Source organism: Neoarius graeffei, chromosome 5 (genome assembly GCF_027579695.1).
Source record: "Neoarius graeffei isolate fNeoGra1 chromosome 5, fNeoGra1.pri, whole genome shotgun sequence".
NCBI classification, from domain to species: domain Eukaryota; kingdom Metazoa; phylum Chordata; class Actinopteri; order Siluriformes; family Ariidae; genus Neoarius; species Neoarius graeffei.
The window spans coordinates 29,781,389-29,795,524 of NC_083573.1; the positions used below are offsets into that span (position 1 = coordinate 29,781,389).

The following is a 14,136-nucleotide window of genomic DNA, read 5'->3' on the forward strand; positions in this document are numbered from 1 at the left end:
TGAAAAATGTAAACAGTGGCAGCAAATGTTTCTCATTTAACATCCTGTTATGTTTCATTACGAAGTACATTTTTATGGAGTTGTCCATTGCAGGGCATCTCACACAAACACACGCATGCATGCATTTATTAAAAACTATGGCCGGTTTAGTTGTACTGAATTTTTGATATGGGATGGTTTAAAAAAAAGTGTCATCTGATTTGGAAATAACATGACAGGAAATGTAATAAGGAAGAGCTATTTCTGCAAAATGAATCAGATGTTGTATGTTATTTTATATGTAATAGCTACCTTCAATGTTCAACACTGGATTGGAAATGTCTGGCCACAATATGACTGTAGTTGTGGTTAGTAGACTGAAAGCAACTGAAGTTCCACAATTTTATTGATGCCTCCTTTATCCCGCTTTAGTCTCGAGCTTGCTTTTCTACATGACCTACTATAAATTCTACCATTCATTTCTTTGTAAAGAATGTTTTATGTCTTGCTAACAAGGTAAAATGAATTCTGAGCTAATAAATGCAGTACTTGACAAAGAGAATAAGAAAATAACTTTTCTTTCATCTATGTTAAAGGGATTTATTAAAGCACTACACAGCCAATTGAACTTTGCAATCTGAGTACTAAAGATGTATGTCCTATTCATTTTCAGTAACTGCTTTATCCTGGTCAGGGTGGATCCAGAGACTATTCTGGGTACACTGGGCATGAGATGGCAATACTAGCCACACACACTCTCCCTCTCTGAGGGGCAGTTTAGTGTAGAGAATACTCCTACCAGCATGTCTTTGGGAGATTGGAGGAAGCTGGAGAACCTGAATAAAATGCATAGATGGAAACAAGTTCCAGATCAAAGTTATAGGAAATCAAGGAGCTGAGAGGCAGAAATACAACCTGCTATATACGCCTGTACTACCAGCTGTACTACAACCCTGATTCCAAAAAAGTTGGGGCAAAGTAGAAATTGTAAATAAAAATGGAATGCAATGATGTGGAAGCTTCAAAATTCCATATTTTATTCAGAATAGAACATAGATGACATATCAAACGTTTAAACTGAGAAAATGTATCATTTAAAGAGAAATTAGGTGGTTTTTTTTTTTTTTATTTCATGACAACACATCAAAAAAATTGGGACAAGGCCATGTTTACCACTGTGAGACATCCCCTTTTCTCTTTACAACAGTCTGTAAATGTCTGGGGACTGAGGAGACAAGTTGCTCAAGTTTAGGGATAGGAACGTTAACCTATTCTTGTCTAATGTAGGATTCTAGTTGCTCAACTGTCTTGGGTCTTTTTTGTCGTATCTTCCGTTTTATGATGCGCCAAATGTTTTCTATGGGTGAAAGATCTGGACTGCAGGCTGGCCAGTTCAGTACCCAGACCCCTTCTATGTAGCCATGATGCTGTAATTGATGCAGTATGTGGTTTGGCATTGTCATGTTGGAAAATGCAAGGTCTTCCCTGAAAGAGACGTCGTCTGGATGGGAGCATATGTTGCTCTAGAACCTGGATATACTTTTCAGTGTTGGTGTCTTTCCAGATGTGTAAGCTGCCCATGCCACACGCACTAATGCAACCCCATACCATCAGAGATGCAGGCTTCTGAACTGAGCGCTGATAACAACTTGGGTCGTCCTTCTCCTTTTTAGTCCGAATAACACGGCGTCCCTGATTTCCATAAAGAACTTCAAATTTTGATTCGTCTGACCACAGAACAGTTTTCCACTTTGCCACAGTCCATTTTAAATGAGCCTTGGCCCAGAGAAGACGTCTGCGCTTCTGGATCATGTTTAGATACGGCTTCTTCTTTGAACTATAGAGTTTTAGCTGGCAACGGCGGATGGCACGGTGAATTGTGTTCACAGATGATGTTCTCTGGAAATATTCCTGAGCTCATTTTGTGATTTCCAATACAGAAGTATGCCTGTATGTGATGCAGTGCCGTCTAAGGGCCTGAAGATCACGGGCACCCAGTATGGTTTTCCGGCCTTGACCCTTACGCACAGAGATTCTTCCAGATTCTCTGAATTTTTTGATATGCACTGTAGATATGGTCAAACTCCTTTCTGATATTGCTCCACTATTTGTCGGTGCAGAATTAGGGGGATTGGTGATCCTCTTCCCATCTTTACTTCTGAGAGCCGCTGCCACTCCAAGATGCTCTTTTTATACCCAGTCATGTTAATGACCTATTGCCAATTGACCTAATGAGTTGCAATTTGGTCCTCCAGCTGTTCCTTTTTTGTACCTTAACTTTTCCAGCCTCTTATTGCCCCTGTCCCAACTTTTTTGAGATGTGTTGCTGTCATAATTTCAAATGAGCCAATATTTAGCATGAAATTTCAAAATGTCTCACTTTCGACATTTGATATGTTGTCTATGTTCTACTGTGAATACAATATCAGTTTTTGAGATTTTGTAAATTATTGCATTCTGTTTTTATTTACAATTTGTACTTTGTCCCAACTTTTTTGGAATCGGGGTTGTACATGGTGTCTGGAGACCTATACAAAATAAAATATTTGTTTGCTTCTTTCTGTCCCTCTCTTTCTACTCATTACATTCAGGCATATTTTGTATTTGTACTGGTATAAGGTTATAATTGCATTTATATTTATTCATCTGGGAGTTCAAGTAGCTGATTGCACTGTAAAAAATTGAAAACTGAATTTGAGGAGAAAATGACTTAATACTCATGAAATTATCTTTCTGCATGGACAGATTTTTAGTTGAGAAGACGTCTTGGAATAAGTTGGTTGCAATCTAGAACTAGGTTTAATAATCTCAGAATTGGTGTCTTGTATTCTACTAATGGGAAATGCTAGATTGTTTCAACTGTTCAAGATATTTTCACTTGCCAAGATATTTTTTTGCAGTGTGGGATGCAAGTGTTACAAGTTTCCACCAAGTTTAAGATGGCTGTCAGATGAACGGGAACACGTACTGTACCAGTCAATATATATATATTTTTTAATTTATTAGCTTTGCCAGATATATATGTGGCGGCATGGTGGTGTAGTGGTTAGCGCTGTCGCCTCACAGCAAGAAGGTCCTGGGTTCGAGCCCCGGGGCCGGCGAGGGCCTTTCTGTGTGGAGTTTGCATGTTCTCCCCGTGTCCGCGTGGGTTTCCTCCGGGTGCTCCGGTTTCCCCCACAGTCCAAAGACATGCAGGTTAGGTTAACTGGTGACTCTAAATTGACCGTAGGTGTGAATGTGAGTGTGAATGGTTGTCTGTGTCTATGTGTCAGCCCTGTGATGACCTGGCGACTTGTCCAGGGTGTACCCCGCCTTTTGCCCGTAGTCAGCTGGGATAGGCTCCAGCTTGCCTGCGACCCTGTAGAACAGGATAAAGCGGCTACAGATAATGAGATGAGATGAGATATATATGTGGCTGGGAAACCACTACAGCTTGCACCAATTACAGTGGGCCCATTGTACCAAATCTGCATGTCCAGGCCCGGCCCTTACCAATTTGACACCCTAGGCAAGATTTTAGGTGGCGCCCCCTCCCCAACACCAGTTAAAGCCACTGATAGTGTATCTATACTAACAAGAAATGGAATAGCTTTGTCTTAAAACATTCTTTTATTTAAACAAAAAATTTGCACGTTCAAAATACTTAATTAAAGGCATTAAATAAAGAAATTGCACATTCAAAATGTTTAATATTGAATTAAAGAAACAAATACAAAATATGAACTGAATATATGAAACATAATATAAATGGCTTACATAAAGTATTACATTTACAGTACTCCCAAAATAAATGTAAACAAGAGTTGTAATTCGTAAATGCAATATAAATAAGGCATTGCACAAAATAAGATATTAAAGAAACCAGTGTGCATGAAAAATGGATTTAAATAAAAATATATAAAATTGATATTAAAAAGACCCCTAGTGGTGTTTTTTGGTACTGCCTTCAGCTTCAACTATTGAAAACATGGCTTTTAGGGGTTCCACAGACACATTAAATAAACCAGATAATGGAAATTTTCTGAAAGAAGTGGAGCTTATGGCCAAATTTGATCCAGTGATGAAGCAGCATGTCAGTATGGTGGAAAGTGGAGCTGGCAGTCACGTACATTATCTCGGCAAAACAATCCAAAATGAACTGATAGACTCCATCAGTTCTAAAATAATAGAACACATTGTGAGAGAGCTCAAAATATCCAAATATTTCTCGATCATTTTGGATTGCACCCCTGATCGGAGTCATAAGGAACAGCTCTCTGTCATAGTCAGGAATCGACATCATCTTTACTGAGTGTGACATTACCTCTGTCTTTGTCGCGTTTTTCCTCCTCCTCTTTCCTTTTCTTTCTCCCCTGGGCTCCTGACAATTTTGGACGTTTTGACATTTTTTCAGCTTGCATTAAAGCACGACCATCCTCCCCAAGTAGTAGTCTAGCATATGTAAAGCCTGGTCGGACGAGAGGGGGCGCCTTGGGAAAGTAACAGGTCTATTAATGATAATAATAATAATTATTATTATTATTATTATTGGCGGCACGGTGGTGTAGTGGTTAGCACTGTCGCCTCACAGCAAGAAGGTCTGGGTTCGAGCCCCGGGGCCGGCGAGGGCCTTTCTGTGTGGAGTTTGCATGTTCTCCCCGTGTCCGCGTGGGTTTCCTCCGGGTGCTCCGGTTTCCCCCACAGTCCAAAGACATGCAGGTTAGGTTAACTGGTGACTCTAAATTGACCGTGAGTGTGAATAGTTGTCTGTGTCTGTGTGTCAGCCCTGTGATGACCTGGCGACTTGTCCAGGGTGTACCCCGCCTTTCGCCCGTAGTCAGCTGGGATAGGCTCCAGCTTGCCTGCGACCCTGTAGAAGGATAAAGCGGCTAGAGATGATGAGATGAGATTATTATTATTATTTACTGAATTCCTCACCACCCGCTCGGTGAGTTGCTTTTGTGTCTTCTTCCTTTACAGGAGAGAAAGTGTGCCATTTATGCTATTTGTAAAGAGAACACATCTGAGTGCTTGTTTCGTTTCCATGCAGTCTTGACGCACTGAGATTGTTTCTTGTTTTCAACACGTTTATTATATTTTCCTCCAGGAAGCTCTTCGCAACATGGTTGCTTGAATGAGCTGCTAAACTGTCTTTTAATGAGAACACAGATCAACAAAGCAACTTTGTTTTATTTAAAAAAAAAAAGTGCCAGGCACCATTGGAATATCTCGCAGCGAAACGTGTTCGGTGCATAAAAGACCTTTACTTCAGCCCAGACTGCTCCAAGTGCAGCCATATTCAAAACAAGCAACAGATCTATGTCAGTTATCTACGTTATGCAAAAACACTCTTTAGCCAACAACACTTAGGCTATTACATGGCCAAAACAGAGAATAGCCGCGGATGCGCACTTGCGCGCCCAAAGACACACTATAGACCCTTTTCAGTCACGTGACCTTCGTAAACGCGACCGCCATTTTGGATATGTAGTGGACTTCGGCTCAAATCGGTTTGAATGCGAGGAAGGCGACAAACATAAAAGAAAAAGGAGCGAGATGCAGAAAACTGTATTTACTAGTTTACTGTAATTATGATCTGGCAACTATTTACACCGGATCCAGTGTAAATAGCTGCCGGAGCCAACGTCCGAGGTTCTGTAGCACGCGCGCTGGCTCCGGCCTGGCCGCGAGCGAGCGCGCTGGCTCCGGCCGGGCCGCGAGCGAGCGCGCTCCGGAACCTCGGACGTTGGCTCCGGCAGCTATTTACACTGGATCCAGTGTAAATAGCTGCCAGATCATAATTACAGTAAACTAGAATGGAATGTTAACAGCAATGTAATGCCTTTTCTGGCTAATTTTATTCTTCTTACCTCCAACAAAGTGGTCACTACACAAGCGTTGGTATGCCGCTATCCATCTTCTCCGTCGGTTAGCATCTACCGGGATCCGATAAAATGATAACCCTTGCCTTGTTTGTTGATGGTTACTACATCCAGATGCACAACAACATAGTGACATGATGGAAGTCTTGCTGAAAATAAACACTTTCTTTGCTGCCGTTCCTCAATGTTGGCTGTGGTAAACTACTGGTAGTACATGTCCAAAATGGCGGCCGCGTTTGTCGTGACGTCACATGAAAAGGGTCCATAGACAGGGCGAACCACTGTTGAGCGCTTATTGTTTCATGATTAACAACCACCACCCCACCCCGCTTTTTTTGACAAATCGCACCCTGACTACATGCTTTGCTGTACAATTAAATTAGGCTAAGACATTATAATGCTGACTCGTTTTCAGAATAGTGGAAGTCATAATTTTTCTCCCCCCATTTCTGAGCCCCTGGATGGACGCAGCGCCCTTAGCATTTGTCTATATTGCCTATGCCATGGGCCGGCTCTGTGCATGTCTCTGAACTGTGGGGAAAACCAGAGCAGATCATAACACTGCCTCTGGAGGCAGTGTTATGATCTGGGGTTGTTTCAGTTGCTCAGGTCGAGGCTCAGCAACGTTGTGGCAATAAAAGAAAGTCGGTTGACGACCTGAATGTACTGAATGACCAGGTTATTACATCAATGGATTTTTTCTTCCCTGATGGCATGGGTATACAATTAGGGTTCAGACTGTGAAAGAGTGGTTCAGGGGGTAGGACTTGTATGCATCCCAGGCAGACCTACCTTCCTGCCAAAAAGAATCTAAATTGATTTTCAAGAAACATGGACAGATGATCACATCAGACACACCACCACCACTCTTGCCTAAGCAGTTGGGGGTTAGGTGCCTTGCTCAAGGGTACTTTATTCAGTCCCGCTAGTCTAGGGAATCAAACCAGCAACCTTTTAGTCCCAAATCTACTTCTCTAACCGTTAGGCCATGGCTTCCCCTGTTGGCCGGATAAGCTAAAAAGTTCTGAAAAAGATAAAGTTGTACCTAACGCCTCAGAAAGCAAGAGCATTTGCGTGCAAATTTCATGTAATTCAGATTCTGGCCAATAGAGGGCGAACAGAAACTAGTCCCAGAGTTGTATTTGATATTTAGTGACTTGAAAGGACGTATAAGTATTCGTGGTAATATGATAAATATGTCAGGTTGACTTTCACCTCTGTCAAATCTTCATAAATAAGATAATGTTCTTTATTATTATATCACATCAACAGCATAGAACTGTTGTTGTTGTTCCTCCTCCTCCTATTACTACTAATAATGAAGCCATACAAAAAGATACTGACTTCAGGAATGTGTGAGGAATATTAGAATAGAATAGAATAGAATAGAATAGAATAGAATAGAATGCTTTTATTGTCACTATACACATGTACAATGAGATTAAAGCATCTCCAATAACAGTGCAAACAGCGTGGAGAGAGAGAGGAAGGGGGGGAAAGGGGGGGTGTAAGGGGGGCAAGGTGCACAGTCTGAGGTGTATGTGTTGTGTTACACATTATGGAGTAAGGTATTGCACATATTATGTATTGCACAGAGACAGTCACATTATAAATTATTGCACGAGTGAGTCACATTATAAGATAAAATATTACAGATTATGAATTATTGCAAGGTAAGTTAAGGTGCACAGACTTGAGGTGTATGTGTTGTGTGTAAGGTGCACAGTCCTGAGGTGTATGTATTGTGTGTAAGGTGCACAGTCCTGAGGTGTATGTGCTGTGTGTAAGGTGCACAGTCCTGAGGTGTATGTGCTGTGTGTAAGGTGCACAGTCCTGAGGTGTAGTCTATGTGTTGTGTGTAAGGTACACAGTCCTGAGGTGTAGTCTATGTGTTGTGTGTAAGGTGCACAGTCCTGAGGTGTAGTCTATGTGTTGTGTGTAAGGTGCACAGTCCTGAGGTGTATGTGCTGTGTGTAAGGTGCACAGTCCTGAGGTGTAGTCTATGTGTTGTGTGTAAGGTGCACAGTCCTGAGGTGTATGTGCTGTGTGTAAGGTGCACAGTCCTGAGGTGTATGTGCTGTGTGTAAGGTGCACAGTCCTGAGGTGTATGTATTGTGTGTAAGGTGCACAGTCCTGAGGTGTATGTGCTGTGTGTAAGGTGCACAGTCCTGAGGTGTATGTGCTGTGTGTAAGGTGCACAGTCCTGAGGTGAATGTGTTGTGTGTAAGGTGCACAGTCCTGAGGTGAATGTGTTGCGTGTAAGGTGCACAGTCCTGAGCTGAATGTGTTGCGTGTAAGGTGCACAGTCCTGAGGTGAATGTGTTGCGTGTAAGGTGCACAGTCCTGAGGTGTATGTGTTGCGTGTAAGGTGCACAGTCCTGAGGTGTATGTGTTGCGTGTAAGGTGCACAGTCCTGAGGTGTATGTGTTGTGTGTAAGGTGCACAGTCCTGAGGTGAATGTGTTGTGTGTAAGGTGCACAGTCCTGAGGTGTATGTGTTATGTGTAAGGTGCACAGTCCTGAGGTGAATGTGTTGCGTGTAAGGTGCACAGTCCTGAGGTGTATGTGTTGCGTGTAAGGTGCACAGTCCTGAGGTGTATGTGTTGCGTGTAAGGTGCACAGTCCTGAGGTGTATGTGTTGTGTGTAAGGTGCACAGTCCTGAGGTGAATGTGTTGTGTGTAAGGTGCACAGTCCTGAGGTGTATGTGTTATGTGTAAGGTGCACAGTCCTGAGGTGTATGTGCTGTGTGTAAGGTGCACAGTCCTGAGGTGTATGTGCTGCGTGTAAGGTGCACAGTCCTGAGGTGTATGTGCTGCGTGTAAGGTGCACAGTCCTGAGGTGTATGTGCTGCGTGTAAGGTGCACAGTCCTGAGGTGTATGTATTGTGTGTAAGGTGCACAGTCCTGAGGTGTATGTGTTGTGTGTAAGGTGCACAGTCCTGAGGTGTATGTGCTGTGTGTAAGGTGCACAGTCCTGAGGTGTATGTGCTGTGTGTAAGGTGCACAGTCCTGAGATGTATGTATTGTGTGTAAGGTGCACAGTCCTGAGGTGTATGTGCTGTGTGTAAGGTGCACAGTCCTGAGGTGAATGTGCTGTGTGTAAGGTGCACAGTCCTGAGGTGTATGTGTTGTGTGTAAGGTGCACAGTCCTGAGGTGTATGTGTTGTGTGTAAGGTGCACAGTCCTGAGGTGAATGTGTTGTGTGTAAGGTGCACAGTCCTGAGGTGTATGTGCTGTGTGTAAGGTGCACAGTCCTGAGGTGTAGTCTATGTGTTGTGTGTAAGGTGCACAGTCCTGAGGTGAATGTGTTGCGTTTCACATTATGGAGTGAGGTATTGCACCTTATAAAAGAATTGCATAGAGAGTCACCTTATAAAGTACTGCACATTTATAAATTAGTAAAATAGTAAATGTGCAGTACTTTAGAAGGTGACTATCATATAGACATTCAATCACAGTGTTACTGATTCATCTAGCCATTTAAAACCAGTTTACTGTAATAAATAAATAAAATAGTTTATTTCCTGCTTTATTTGTATATGTAAATAAGCGGCACATGTGTCCGGGGGGGCGTTCGACATTGAAGCCACGCCCTCTCCCGCAGCCTCCACTCACTGTGCGCGTGTCAGCTTTTGAACGACTGTCTTACCTGCGGCTCGCGACGCGCGCGAGCCTTCAGGGGGAATAGCATGCTAGTGTTAAAGTGTTCGGGTTTAAAGTCAACGAGAAGCCGCTAAAATACCGGGATGGCGCTCTGACAGGAGTGAAGATGTCCTGACACGGCATGAATGCCTAGAAAACGAAAATAAAGGAAAGAAAGAAAAGAGAGAGAGAGAGAGAGAGAGAGGGGGGACCTGACAAGGTAAATCCGTTATCCGTCCGTTACTTGTTCAAACAAATACTTTACCGTTAAACATTTGAGAAGCTGCTAACCTCTCTGAGGAAAACTGTTAAAACCTGAGGAAAAATAAAACCCAGGCGGTTGTTAGATATCTGGGTTTGTATCTAAAGCAAATGTAATATGAGTTATAGTATGAATTAATATTGCATTTGTTTAGTTCATAAAGGAACTCCTGTAATGTAGTTATTTAATAATGCTCTCCATCCTGACTAATCTCATTACTAAGCAGCTCTAATGCTTATTCAACTTAGCAGGATTTTTCTAATGCGCACCCAACACACGACTGAACAGAAACAGCAGGAGAAATGTGGTCCATTCAGGCAATAGTACGATTTCTTTCTTTCTTTCTTTCTTTATCCAACACACCACATTCTGGCTTTGGTATTTAACTCATATCTGCACTGCTGGGTTTCACGTGACGTCACATCCGCCTCATTAGCTATTCAAAACTTTAGCTGGGGGCGGCACGGTGGTGTAGTGGTTAGCGCTGTCGCCTCACAGCAAGAAGGTCCTGGGTTCGAGCCCCGTGGCCGGCGAGGGCCTTTCTGTGTGGGGCTTGCATGTTCTCCCCGTGTCCGCGTGGGTTTCCTCCGGGTGCTCCGGTTTCCCCCACAGTCCAAAGACATGCAGGTTAGGTTAACTGGTGACTCTAAGTTAACGTTTACATTAGACCGTATCTGTCTCGTTTTCTTCGCGGATGCACTGTCCGTTTACATTAAACCACCTGGAAACGCCGGGAAACAGGAATCCGCCAGGGTCCACGTATTCAATCCAGATCGTGTCTGATCCGGTGCTGTGTAAACATTGAGATACGCGAATACGCTGTGCTGAGCTCTAGCTGGCGTCGTCATTGGACAACGTCACTGTGACATCCACCTTCCTGATTCGCTGGCGTTGGTCATGTGACGCGACTGCTGAAAAACGGCGCGGACTTCCGCCTTGTATCACCTTTCACTAAAGAGTATAAAAGTATGAAAATACTGCAAATACTGATGCAAATACTGCCCATTGTGTACTTATGATTGTCTTTAGGCTTGCCATCCTTCCACTTGCAAGTGTTAAGTGATATGCGCTGGGAGCACACACACAGCGGCTCAGTCCCGAAAACACTGCTAGTGTGATTCACTCGCGCGCTGTGTGAGCTGCGCAGGGCCGGAGTGCGCACCCTCCAGAGGGCACTCGCTGTTCAGGGCGGAGTGATTTGGAGCGCAGGATGCCTGCGGAGCCGAGCGTATCCGCGTATTGGTATTGTTGTGTGCACGCGAATCGTGTATTGGTGTTGCTGTGTGCACACTAATCGTTTTAAAAACGTTAATCTGATGATCCGCTGATACGGTCTAATGTAAACATGGGCTAAATTGACCGTAGGTGTGAATGTGAGTGTGAATGGTTGTCTGTGTCTATGTGTCAGCCCTGTGACGACCTGGCGACTTGTCCAGGGTGTACCCCGCCTTTCGCCCGTAGTCAGCTGGGATAGGCTCCAGCTTGCCTGCGACCCTGTAGAACAGGATAAAGCGGCTACAGATAATGAGTTGAGATGAGATGAGATGAACTTTAGCTGGTGGTCTACTCTACCAAAGCTTACTTGACAAAGCATTTGTACGGATTATAATATCATACATAGGGCCAAATTACTCAATTCTGATTGGTCGATCAAGGAGGGCCGTATGTCTGAAATGCCATTGGCTAGTTCGTTGCTTGGTTACAGGTACAAAAATTAGCAAATTTTGTTAACAAAATGGCTGACTCTGTTGACTCGGCAATGCCGCGTTTCGCTATATTTGACGAAGAAATAATAAACCAATTGAAAGCTGCAAGCGAAAATGAAAATAGCAAAAAAAAGTACGAATTTTTGGCTTTCCGTGTTTAAGAAATGGGCCGCAGAAAGACAAATAAATGACTCTCAAGTGGCATATGAATGCTGTGAGCAGACACGCAGCTTGTGAACAGGCAAGGCAGGCAACTGCTTGGGGCCCTTTGGCCCAGGGGCCCACCGAGGGTCGGGGCCCAAGGGCTTATTTATTTTGTTTTTTATTGTTTTTATTGTTCTTTACCATTGTATTTTCACATTTGGAATTTAAAAAACTTTGGTTTCATACATTTTTCGTTGGTGTCAGATTATTTATAACATATTGGTATTGAACACTGGTCAGAAGAGCCCCCTGGAAATTTTTGCTTGGGGCCACAACAGACTCTAGAATCGCCTCTGGTTGTGAGTTAGACAAGGCGCTATGTCAGTTTTATGCAGAAGTGAGGAAAGAAAATGGGGAAAACTACGAACCAGACTCTCTTAAAGTAATGCAGGCAACATTGGATCAGCATCTGAGACAAGAGAAATATCCGGGATCAATCCTGAAAGATGTTAAAATCCTGTCCAAAATCCTTGTGTTGTGTCGCTGTGTCATGATGAAAGACTCTTTAGAAACTGATTCAAACGTGCAAGATAGTCTTGCGCCCTGATTGGTTCAGAAAACGTGAATGACAAATGTTGTGAACTTGAATGGCTTCTGAAGTATGAATTTGGCCCTATATATTATAAACAAGTAATCGTATGGTTCCTCGTAAAATTAAGGATCAATCTTACTCGTGATTTCGAAGTTTTGCAATTTTCAAAACTTCTAAATCACTCATGAAGTTAATCCTTAATTTTACTCGGCCCCATACGATTACCTATACGAAGGTGCATTGCTTGCATGAAAAATGCCTTACGTTTGCATTATTTTAGGTTGTTCGAATCGCTCAAACCATGAAACTGATAAAAGTTTCTTCAGGGTTTGCTGTGAACTAATAATAAAGGGTGAATGAACACAGGATTTCACAAAAAGACGTCGAGAAAGGTGGCTTTTGAACCGCTCACTGAAATCTAACTTGTTGAGTCAAAGGATGCTCGAGTTTGCAGTGATCACTTCGTGAAGGGGTTGTATATCCTTCTCAGCTACGTCCTTAGCGTTTCCCAAGTACTTTTCTTGCGATGTGTCGTTACTTTATGGTACTTTTTTAAGTCACAAAGCGCTAAAGTCCCCAGCTGTTTCTTTGTTTTCTCCTCACAAAGTCCATATGCATGAAGGTCGCGACAAAATTCTTACCCAGCCGTACAGTTACAATGCGCCGTGATCACTTCTCTGTCTTGTTTAACGAAGATCCAGGTCTTTAATGGGGTTTCTGATGATCTTTGTGAATGATTTCCCTGAGAGATAAGAGCCAACACAAGTGAGAATCAAGGCAACTGTTGTTTGTTTACACTTCAACTTGCAGCCCTTCATTGTAGCTTTAAAAAAAAAAAAAAAACATACTTACACGGGCAAAACCAACACAGGATTCATTCAGCAGCGACTTGATACCGAGGTCCTTTACCCAGCCACATACAAAAAAGTTGTAAGCCTCCACACGTTCATCTGTTTTGTGGTGTAGAAGGACGTCTGCAACACCAGACAGTTCGAGATGTCAGGGAACTCGACTGAAGGGTAGTTTTCGAGATTGTATTACAAAATCCTTCTTTCTCAGACTGTAGGGGTCGATTCCATTGCACATAGCAATCTTCTGAATAGATCTAAGGCCCCCATCACACTTATTCCGAATTAGCAGGAATCAAGCAGAACCAGCCGGAATGAAAAATTTTTCAAAATTCGTGCCACATTCGGGTGGGAATTTCAAACCGACCAACATTCTTACAGTTTTGTAAGAATGCTGTTCATATACTTAGAATGTGCTTCGAACCCACCTCAAATGATTCTTGCACATTCCAGGTGTATTAGCTTTCGAATGCAGTTCAGATATAGTTGGAACACAGTAGGAATACCTAGAATGCTGTTAAAATGCAGTAAGAATATTAAGAATGCACTTCGAATGCCGTACGAGTGCGGTTCGATTGCTGCCCGAATACCACCTGAAGTCTGGTCGGAAGGTGCCTCGAATGCTGTACGAATTCACCTCAAATGCAGTCAGAACGCTCCCGGAATAGCCGCCGAATATGTTTTGAACGTCTAAGAATTCAAAGAGAATGCAGCTCGAATACTTAGACTATACTTTGAATATCCCGGAATATACGAAGAATTTTAATTCCCATGGCATTCCGGCTCATTCGAGGCACATTCGGGACATTCTGGCAGGATTTGAAGTGGCTTGCCATTTCGATTTTTCCCTCGAACGCGACCAGAATGTTTCGAATGCTGCTGGAATGCCATAAGAATATTTAGAATACAGTCAGAATGCAGTTAGAATACACTTCGAATGTCATTCAATATTTCTCCTCTTCGAATGCACCTCGAATGTTTTGAGCATGAGCAAAACATTCGGGTTGGCCACAAGAATGGGCCGGAATGTTTGGAATGCACTCAGAATGCAGTCAGAATTTTTAGAATGCACTTCGAATATCCCGGAATGTATGAAGAATTTT

General features: G+C 43.0%; 1 protein-coding gene across 1 annotated transcript in view; it reads left to right on the forward strand.

Annotated features, from left to right (window-relative positions):
* The first annotated feature begins 9,489 nt into the window (after positions 1-9,489).
* Positions 9,490-14,136, forward strand: part of atp8b2 (ATPase phospholipid transporting 8B2) — a 173,593-nt gene continuing 168,946 nt past the window's right edge. Inside the window, exon 1 of the mRNA XM_060921500.1 lies at positions 9,490-9,701. The gene's annotated coding sequence lies outside the window, so the exon portion shown is untranslated. The remainder of the gene's footprint in view (positions 9,702-14,136) is intronic.